Source organism: Dipodomys spectabilis, unplaced genomic scaffold (assembly GCF_019054845.1).
Source record: "Dipodomys spectabilis isolate Male_0828 unplaced genomic scaffold, ASM1905484v1 ptg000235l, whole genome shotgun sequence".
Lineage (NCBI taxonomy): Eukaryota > Metazoa > Chordata > Mammalia > Rodentia > Heteromyidae > Dipodomys > Dipodomys spectabilis.
In genome coordinates this window covers 504623-516033 of record NW_024870912.1, presented here as the reverse complement: position 1 = coordinate 516033, position 11411 = coordinate 504623, and the positions used below count along the sequence as shown (strand labels likewise).

Here is an 11411-nt window from a genome sequence, read left to right as displayed (position 1 = left end):
TGCTGTGGTAATGGAACTTTTCAAGAAATGTGCAAAGCTTTATGAATTGAGCTTGAGTAGAATTTTAGGCTAGTTTCTATCCAATACCCAGTATTAATCTCAAGAAATTCAGCAGAGACATTAAAATGATGCTTTAATTCATATTTTTTCAACTCTGTTTTAAAAATAATTGGTGTTTCAAATAGCAATAATAATTTAATGTTAATACAGAAATAAATAGAAGACAATAAGGAAAAAAGATCACGGGCAAAGTAACATTGTCAAACCCAGCATAGAAGTATACTTTTATCTTAGCTATGGAAGTGGAAAATAATTAAGTAAAGATGGTTCAACGTAAGAAATAATAACAGCTTGACTTGCTAGTAATACTCCTATTGATGTGGAAATTATCAGCATGTATTTATGTGTTTTTATGTTTGTACTAGCTGGTTATTAAAACAATTAGCAATTAGCTCTTGATACACCTCTCACTGGAATGTTTGATGAAGTTTTTTTTGTTTAATTTGCTTTTTGAGACAGTATTCTGCTACATAGCCCAGGCTGGCCTCAAACTTGTCAAGGTCTTCCCTCAGCTTCCCAATGTGGAGATTGTAGACATGTGTCACCACACCTAACTAGAATGTATATTTTTTACAGAGTTCTAGAATAGAGTACTGAAGCTAAGTTATCTCTCTGTAAACTATTATATTTGTAAGTCACCCCTGAAATATTCTTTTCAGGATACAAATATATGGTGTTTTGTTTGTTTTTGTGCTGGTTCTGGGGCTTTGACTCAGGGCCTAGTCACCTTCTGTGAACCTTTTTTAAAGAAGTTTTTTATTATGAGAATACTGTACAGGAGGGGTTACAGTTACATGAGCAAGGTAATGAGTACATTTCTTATCAAGCATTGTTGTCTCCTCCTTTGTTTTTTCCCCTACCGTCCCTTCCCTCCCACCTCTACAACTTTTTGCTTAAGGCTAACATCTCCCAACTGAACCACAGCTCTCCTTCCAGCTCTTTTTGATAAGTGATTAAAGTCTTTCTTGGATTTTTCTGTTCAGGCTGTCTTTGGACCTCAATCCTAAAATCTCAGCTTCCTAAGTAGCTAGGATTATAGGCATGAGTCACTGGTGCCTGGCATGAGCTATTTATAATGTAAAAATGTAAATGTAAGGAACTCAGCTTCTCCGTTTATCAGAATATCACATTTATTATTTTTAGATATTTTATGTGCTATTTTTAGTAGAAGAGAAAAGGAATTAAGAATCTCTAGACCAGTCTAAAAAGTTTTATTCCCTTGAGGTCTTTTGCTAAATATATTTCCATGTCCCATGTTTATGTTAAGATGTATCAAAAATAAAGTAGAAGAGGTATTAGACTTGGGGTTAGATGGTGACTCAGCCCCTTACATAAAAGATGACTTGATGATTTGAATTCATTTTGTCATAATGTACCTAAACTGTTTCTAGCCAATGTTAGTAAAGGGGATTTTTTTTATGGGATGATCTTTGAGAACTATTTTATATAAATATTTTCATTTCGTTCATCAATATCTATTGATCTATCTATCTATCTATCCATATCTATCTAGTCTCTGTGGAGCTTGTAGCCTCTTATCTTTCATCTTTTCAGTGGCTCTATTTCATTTCCATCTTGGTTTCATCAGATTGGCTTTGCCCATAACTGAGTTGTCCCCAAAGTCTTAACTCCACAGGCTTTTCAGATCAGGTTTTTAAAGCCACTTGTGGAAACTGTTCATTCACAGCCCAATAACCAGTTGTAAGAGCAATGGTGTAGCATGGTATATAAGCAAATTCGTTCAACGCCAGTGGAGCTATGGGGCAGGAGAGTGCTATCAGCTTCTACATTGTAACTGACAGGAGAGACTGTGTAAATACTAATTGTAGGAAGGTTAGCGTTCATGGTGTACTTTAGTGCTTTTTTATAAGAAATTGAAAGCTTAGTTTGATATATCAATTTGTGCCCTGAGAATGGAAGCCAACCAAAAGTTACATTTCTAAATCATAAAAATGTTACAAATGATCTGTATATTGTATATTCATACTTTAAATACCTGAATGTAATATGATAAAGGTTTTATTTCAAAAATCAACAGAATTTATGTATACTTTTCAAGAACTTTAGCACATCACTTATTTAATTACCTCTTTAAAATGCATTTGCAATAAAAAATAATCCAAACATTCACCTCTTGTGGGCTAAAACCAGACATAAATAATGTTGCTTTTTTTTTAACATCCCCAAGTTTAGAAGAACTTACAGTGAGAGCCACATGGCATTTGTTCAAGGAATACTTTCAGTTATGACAACCCTTGGATATTCAATCCTTTTATAAAACATAATACCTTTAAAAAAGAACAAACCTACACATATCTTCTAATATTTTTAAATAATCTCTAGATGGCTTATGATGACTAATAATATGTAAATGCTACATAAATTGTCACTATCATGTATGCTTTAGGAAATAATAACAAAAAAGTCTATATTTCAGTACATTATAAAGAATGGGACCAAGTTTACCTTTTTCTGTATTGGGAGGGATTTTTCTACCAAAAGTAGGTTGCTTTGACCAATGGGAGAGTCACTGAATTGATTCTAGCATAATTTTGGGAAGTGCCTGCACAAGGAGTTTGTTGTCTTGATTCTTAGTATCTTGGATCTTTAGGAAGAAGCACAGGCCAGCATGCTGGATGACAATTGTGTGGCTCAGTCTCCAGCCACATACAAGTCCTCTCAGTCAGGCCACCAGCACTCCTGGTTAACATCTGGCACACTTCAAATGCATGAACTAACATAGCTGAGGTTAGTGAGAGGCAGTTCAGACCAGACAAAATGTTCAACAGAACTTGAAGCTAAATAAATGGTGATTATTGTCCACCACTGGATGTGAGAATAGATTATTAAGCAGCCAGAATTAATTTATAATTATTATTATAAAATTAAAGTTAGCAACCTGTGCAACATTAGAAGAGAGAATAGCATACAGGTAAATACAATTGAGTTTAGATTATCAGGATTATCTGGTGGATAAACTTTTTACAGAGATAGATAGGTAAAGAAATGTTTTGTTTTAAACTTGGATTCTAAAATAGTATTCAGCTGTGTTCCAGTGGCTCATGCTTGCAATTCTAGTTACTCAGGAGGATGTGCTATAGGGATCATGGTTCAAAACAAGCCCAGCCAGGAAAGTGTGTAAGACCCTATTTATCTCCAATGAATCATTTAAAAACCAGAACTGCAGCTGTGGCTCAAGGGTTAAAGCATTAGCCATGAGCAAAGAAGCCAAGCGACAGTGCCTAGTTCAAGCTCCAGTGTGAATGTGTACCTGCACATGCACGTATTTGGCTAAGCACAAAACAAAAAGACGAAAGAAAACCCAAAAAATACCCATTATAGATAAGGAAGACATTTCAGCACAACAGACAGTCCTGAAGGAAAACTTTGTTGGAATGTACATATTCACTTTGCATTTCATTTGCTGCATTATATCAAATGATGGCATATTTCTACTGAATTACTAGCTTTACCTCACACAGGCCATATGTGATGACAGCCTTCCCAAAAGAGATGAAAATGTAAATATCTATGTTTTATGTCATAATTTATTCTGCCTCTAGTTATAAGCCCACTTAAAAAATGTGGGCACATATAGAAAAGGCCTAAAAAATGCTAAGTATTTCTTGTTTCCATCAAAATAATCTCTGTGATCACTAATGTATGCCATTAGGTTTTTCTGTTTTACATTAGGGACAAGAAGACATATATGTATACATATATATGCTTATATATGTATAAATATATACATATACATTTATATATGTTTGTATATAAATGTAAACAAATGCATATATAAATGTGTATATGTTTTATATATACACATACATATGTACATGTATATACACATGTATACATACATATATATACACATATAGATATACAAATACATATATGGTGATACAATTCAATGTAAAAAAATCAGTATCTTTTCTATACCAACAATGAATAGGCTTAAAAGGAAATCAGGAAAACAAATTTATTCTTCATATTCTCAACAGCAATTTTTTTAAAAAGCTGGGCATCTGAGGTGCTTGTCTTGTAATCCTAGGTGCTCGGGAAGCTGAGATTTGAGGATTATAGTACAAATCCAGTCTGGGCAGGGAATTTTGTGAGACTCTTATCAGAGATGAATATCTAACTTCAAATTATATACTACAGAGCCCTAGTAACAAATCTTGCACAGTACTGGAACAAAAATAAACACATAGACCAATGGAATAATACAGAAAACCCTATCCTGATTCACCTTTTGACAAAGATGCCAAAACCATATATTGGACAGAAAATAGTTCTTTTAACAAAAGATATTGGGAAAACTAGATATTCACATATGAATAACTGGAATTACATGCCTGTCGCTCTTCCTGTATTACTATCAATCGAAAGTAGATCTAACACCCTGATGTAAGTCCTAAAAATTTGTAGCTACTGCAGGAAATCTTAAGTAAAACAATAGAAGGAAGAGGCATAAGCAATAACTTCCTGAATATAATTTCCTCTAATAGGTCAGCAAAAGAAGTAAGGATTGGCAAATAAAAATATGTCAAACTAAAAAGTTTCTGTATGATAAATACTCACTAGACTGAAAAGACAGCCTACGATAGGAGAAAATCCTGGCTACCTGTCCATCTGACAAGGGATGAAAGCCAGAATATACAGAGAGCTCAAGAAACAAAACTCTTAAAGAACCAACAAGCCAATTAATAATTAGGCACATGAACTGAATAGACAGTTCTTTAAAAACAAAAATATCGTGCTCGCTTCGGCAGCACATATACTAAAATTGGAACGATACAGAGAAGATTAGCATGGCCCCTGCGCAAGGATAACACGCAAATTCGTGAAGCGTTCCATATTTTTCTTGTTCAACCACTTTGGAAAGCAGTATGGAGGTTCCTCAAAAGACTTCACATAGAGCTCCCCTATGACCCAGCAATCCCACTTTTGGGCATTTACCCTAATGTTTACAAACAAGACCACACTAAAGCTACCAGCACAACTATGTTTATTGCAGCATTATTTACCATAGCTAAGATATGGAACCAACCCAGATGCCCCTCAGTAGATGAATGGATCAAGAAAATGTGGTATATAGACACAATGGAATTCTATGCCTCCATCAGAAAGAATGACATTGCCCCATTTGTTAGGAAATGGAAAAACTTGGAAAAAATTATATTAAGTGAAGTAAGCCAAGCCCAAAGAAACGTAGGTCCCATGGTTTCCCTTATTTTTAATATCTAGTATATGTATGAGTCAAGCGGAAAAGGTCAGATAATGTGATGTCAGGAAAATGAACCCTTAGATGTGTATTTTAATGTTTTTTTCTTTCATGTGTGTGTTTCTAACACATTTATAAGATTATCTCTTTGTTGCTTTGTATGTCCCTCCCCCACAGTATAACCCCTGCTTTCACTATATTTGATGTCAGTATAACTTGTGGAGGAGATGGGGAAAAACCAGTTGTTTAAGGATACAGGTGGACCTGTTGCAACAATGAGAAGTACAAGTTGTCATGTCCAAAACGAGCTTTACAACGTTGGTGCGGGGGGGGGGGGGGGGGGGGGGGGGAAGGGGGGGAAGGAGAAGGATTGGGATTAGGGGGGGAGGGGGAGGCTGGGAAGGGATGTGAAGGGTAAACAAAGGAGGAGGCTGCAATGCTTGGTAAGAAATGTACGCATTATCCTGCCCATGTAACTGTAACTCCTCTGTACAGTATGTTCACAAATAAAATTAAATTAAATTAAAAAAAAAAGCACAGACACATAAAAAAAAAACAAAAAAAAACAAAAATATCTAGTAAATATATGAAGAAATGGTCAATATCCATGGATATATAGGAAAGGCAAACTAAAATTACATAAACATTTTATCTCAGAATGATCACCATCAAGAATGCAAACAATAATAAAGAAACTGATGAGGATGCAGGGGAAAAAGAATTTATAATTGAGAATGTAAATTAATGTATGGAAGTTCTTTAATAAACTGAAAATAAACATGTTGGTATTTATGTTAGAATAAAATAGGCACTTGCACATCCATGTTTATTGCAGCATACATTATTCACTGTGCAAGCAGCCTAGATTCCTTACAAGTAAAGAATGGATGAAGATAATGTAGTATATACAGTATACATTATTATTCATTCATGAAGAGTGATATTATGCTATTGGTAAGAAAATATATATGGAATTGGAGATCATTTTGTGAAGTGAAATAGGCTAAGGTAATATCTGTGACAAAAGTTGCATACGTTTTCTTATATGTATGATTTAGACGTAAAAGATGTACATATACATAAATATATGTATATGCTTATATGCTAGAAATAGAGCATGATTATAATTGTGGGACTTTGAGGGCATAAGAGGAGAGAGGAGATAGAAAGAGAATGATAGAGTGAATACTATTGAAATATATTGATTTTATATATGAAGATGACATGGGAAATTCACTAAAAGCTTTTGAGTACGTGGAGTGATGGAGAATAGAACGAGGAGAGCAATACAGGGAGAAAACAATTTTCATACAAAATATAAATGTGTGAAAAATAGTTCACTTTGTTCAGAGGACATAGTAGTACTAAGGTAGCCTTGCCCATAAGAAGAAAAATTGGAAGAAGAAATATACAGTGTTTCAGGGGCTCCAACAATCCATTCTCAGTAACTGATATAGAGCAAGTAGGGAAAATCGGGAAAAGAATAAAAGACTTGAACAAAGCTATCATTTAAATGCTCAGCATGGATACATTTCCAAATAACAGAGAGTTCACACCCAGAGCATCCATCTGGAGAAACCATATGCTGGACATGAGCAAGTTTCCATAACGTAATGACAAATGAATTCACAAAATGTATGATTAGCAGAATTGACCTAGAAATTAGTAATAAGAGAATAGCATGTTTATAAATAATCCATGTCAAAGAAATAATCACAAAATAAAATAATAAATATTTTGAGTGGAATGAAAATTAAATTCCTAGAGAGCAAAATAGGTAAGATGCAGCTAGAGTTGACTTTTTAATCACCAACTGCTTTTATTATAAAAGAAGAATAGTATCATATCAATGGACTTAAAAGTTATTAATAAGAACAGATTATTAAGCTCAAAACAAGCAGAAAGACTGAAATATTAAGTCTAAGTCAAGAACTGAATAAAGTATAACCAGAAAATTAAAAAAGCAAATAAAACCAAATGATCATTTTGGAAAAATATTAATGAAATTACTGTCTTTAGCCAGACTGGTCAAGTTAAAGAAGAAACAACTCAATATATCAAAATACCAGAATACAGACTTCAGAGAAATAGAGTTAATGAAAGAATATTAAGTGCAAATACTAAGTAAATAATTTTACAACTAAAAATAGGAAATAACTTTTAAAAAGGAACTACCAAGCTCTCTGAAGAAGTAATTAGTAAGTGTAAAACAGATTTGAATCTTTTGTTTCAAATCTCTCTAAAAAGAAATTTTTCAACCACAAGTGGCTTCATTGATAATTTCTAGTCACCCTTTGCCAAAAAAAAAAAGCCAACAAGATAGGAACTTATCAAAGATAATAAGACATGATTTTAAAAGTTCAACGTTATCTAGCTACCAAAATCAAAGTTATGACAAGAAATGAAAACCACAGATGTATTTTCTATGTACCTTAGTTGTGTTTCTCTATACTAACAACAAACCATTGGGTATGGACAAAAAGAGCAACTTTACATTGTTTTCAAAGTGATCAATAGTTTCAATGTGCTCTTTTTTTTTCTTCTAGTTCTGAGGCTTGAATTCAGGACCTGGGCACTAACCCTGAGCTTCTGTAGCTCAAGGCTAGCACTCTACCACTTGAGCTACTTCTGGCTTTTTCTGTTTTTATGGTACTGAGGAACAGAACCTAGGGCTTCATGCATACTAAGCAAGCACCCTACCACTAAGTGACATTCCCAGCCACAAAGGTAGCATTTTCAAAATATTTTAACAAACAAACTGATTTTAAAACTGCATAGGATATTCCAAAAAGAATAGTCAAGATTTTTGTTAAAAGAGAAAACAAAGCTAGAAAACTTACAATGTTTGATTTCAAGTCTTAGTTATACTATTACATACTCAAGACACTGTGATTGAAGTACAAAACAAGAAAGCTCAGAAATGTGATCAGTGGGTTTTGACAAAAGATCCATAGTAATTCAACATGGGATTGCTAGTTTTCCCCACAGCTTTTGCTGGGGCAATTGGATAGCCATACAGAAAACAATAAGCTTAAACATTACCTTACTCTATACACAAAACTTATTCATACTAGATTATAGACTTGCAAGCTACATAGAGAGCTATAAAGTATATAGTGTAGGAGAAAACAGGAGAAATAATTATGACTTTGGGTAAGGCAAAGCACAAGTTACAAAAGAAAAAAATACATTAGATTGTTCAAATTTAAAATATTTATTCCTTATAGTACACTGCTTAGAAAATTAATTAAAGGACAAGCAATTGACTGGGAGAACACTTTTGTAAAACATAGGACAAAACTTTACACCTATATATGTACACATATATGCATATGTATACAGATATATATGCACACACATGTACACATGTAATATACATGGGCAATGGTCCCTGGTTACCCAAAGTAAATGATCCTTCTTCAGACTTACTGTCAGAAGATCAATAATGGCTTAACATGATATCATAATGCTTATGCTGTTCTTCATCTTAATTCATCTAATCACATAATCATTGAGCCACTGAACATCACAAGAAGGATGAGTACAATATTTTGGGAGATAAATAAGTTCATTTAATTTTGCTAAATTATATGTAATTTTAAATTTAATAATTATTACTTAATCTCTTATTGGGTCTAATTCATAAATGAAACTTAACCATTGATATGTATGCATATATAGGAGAATAATTACATATATAATGTATATATTGAAGTTGATACTTTTCTTAGTTTTAGTCACCAGTCAGAATCCTCTGAGGATCAGAGACTTCAATTGGGAGGAAGGAATGATGAGGAACTCAAGGGGTGGTTAGAATATGGTTTCAATACATAATTTACAGTTATATAACAGTGCATAAGAGATCCCTTTTTTCCATCTCCCTTCCAAAACTTGTTTCTTTTTCCCTCTTTCTTTTTGTAATAGCCATTCTGAAAGTTCTATCTCACTGTGATTTTAATTTGCATTTCCCTGGTGATTGATGATGAGAAACATGTTTTTCATATACTTGTTAGACATTTGTAAATCTTTTGAGGATTTTATCTTAAATTCTTTTCTTTCTTTTTAACCAGGTTGTTTCCTTGCTATGAATGTAAGGTTTTTTATATTGTTGGTTTAACCCCTTACAAAGTGTATACTATAGTGACATTATCACTGGTTGCTTCTTTACTTTATTAATAATTTCCTGAATAGCAGCTTTTTAGTTTGATACAATCCTATTTGTCTGTTTTTCTGTGCATGTGCCCGTGCACATGCACACACATGTACCCAAATTGAGTCATGGAATTGTCACACTTGCATATTCTTCTAGTTATTTTATTGTTTTAATCCATACACTTAAGTCTTACTGCACTTTGAGTTGAGTTTCGTATGAAAAGTTTGGGACCATTTCATTCTTCTGCACGTAAATATCTACTCTTTCCCACCACCACCCTATTGTGTTCTTGGCACCTTTGGTGAACAGTGATTTGTTCATAAATATATGTTTAATTTCTGGGCTTTCTTTTCTGTTCTGTTAGTTGACGGGCATACTTTTAATGTCAGAAACATGTTATTTTATTTATTAAATATTTGTATTATTAGTTTGAAGTTAGGTGGTACAATATCTGCAATTGTACTTTTTTGCTTAAGACATTGAGCTTCATGCACAAAGAAAACATTCATGAAAATCGTTGTAAATTATACACTTAATTATACATGGTTTGTGGACTCAAACTATATTCTAGGTGATAAAATACAGAACATTCTTGAACTGGATTGATATATACATATATATATATGTATATATATATATATTAATTTTTTTGGGTCTGGTCATGGGGCCTGACTCTGGACCTGGGCGCTGTCCCTCAGCTATTCAGCTCAAGGCTAGCGCTCTACCACTTGAGCCACAGCGCCACTTCCGGCTTTTTTATTTTTGCTCATGTGGTGCTGAGGAATCAAACCCAGGGCCTCATGCATGCAAGGCAAGTGCTCCATCCCTGAGCCACCTTCCCAGCTGAGGACTGATATATTTTTAAGATGATCTCTTTACTGTAGATTTTCGAGGAATGCTCAAATATTGTCTTTGATTTCTCCATGGATTCTATTAAGTTTGAAAATAGTAGTGTCCTTGTAGTCTAGTTTTAAAGTGAATATGCCATGTAAGTGAGGAGTTTTTTTGGTTCTAATTTTACTTTATTTTATTGTAAAAGTGATGTACAAAGGGGTTACAGTTACATAAGTAAGGTTATGAGTACGTTATTGTCAGACAGTGTTACTCCTCCCTCATTTTCTCCTATTTTCCCTCCCCCAGCCACTCCCCCACACAAGTTGTAAAGATCATTTCCAACACGTTGTCTTGTGAGTATTGTTGTTGCATTTGTTCACCCTTTGTCATTTGTCTCACCATTTTGTTATTATCTTTCCCTTCCCCAAATCAGAGAGATGTGTATACAAGTCACACAGTACCAAAATCAAAAACAGTGACAACAGGGGATAAACCAAAGGGGGAAAAATGAAAGAAAAAGAAATAACCTCACACAGTACATTAAAAACAACAACCAGGGCTGGGAAGGTGGCTCAGTGGTGGATTGCTTGTCTTACATGCATGAGGCCCTGGGTTTGATTCCGCAGTATCACATAAGCAGAAGTGGTGCTGTGGCTCAAGTGGTAGAGTGCTAGCTATCCTTGAGCTCAAGAGCTCAGGAACAGCGCCCATGCCCAAAGTTCAGGCCCCATGGCTGACAAAAAAATAACTAAACAAAAACAATAAAAACTCTTGTTTTCATATCTTGGAGTTCATTTCAATTAGCATCATTTTATATGGACATGTGTACATAGCTATTGAGCTATTGTGATCCTCTGCTAGGACTATCCTAGATATATTGTTTTTAAATTGAAGTTAATAAACTTTCCAGCCCCATGAAGAGAAGCTCTACTGTTTTATATAATAGTTGAAGGCTAAATGACAAAGTACCACTGTCCTCAAATTAAACAGCTAAAATTTTTTCTGTAGTGTTATAACTTCTTGTTGGTAATTGAGTGCTTTCAACCATGAGTATGAAGTCCATAAAATGTTGAAATGATGATGACAATATATCAGAACACCAGTAATTATGTAATTTTACTCATGGTTAACACACATTGA

General features: G+C 34.0%; 1 non-coding gene across 1 annotated transcript; it reads left to right on the top strand.

The window, feature by feature from the left end:
* Positions 1 to 4816: 4816 nt before the first annotated feature.
* LOC122124487 lies at positions 4817 to 4923 on the top strand. Its single transcript, XR_006150569.1, has one exon. It is a non-coding gene; the product is annotated as a U6 spliceosomal RNA (small nuclear RNA).
* Positions 4924 to 11411: the final 6488 nt, after the last annotated feature.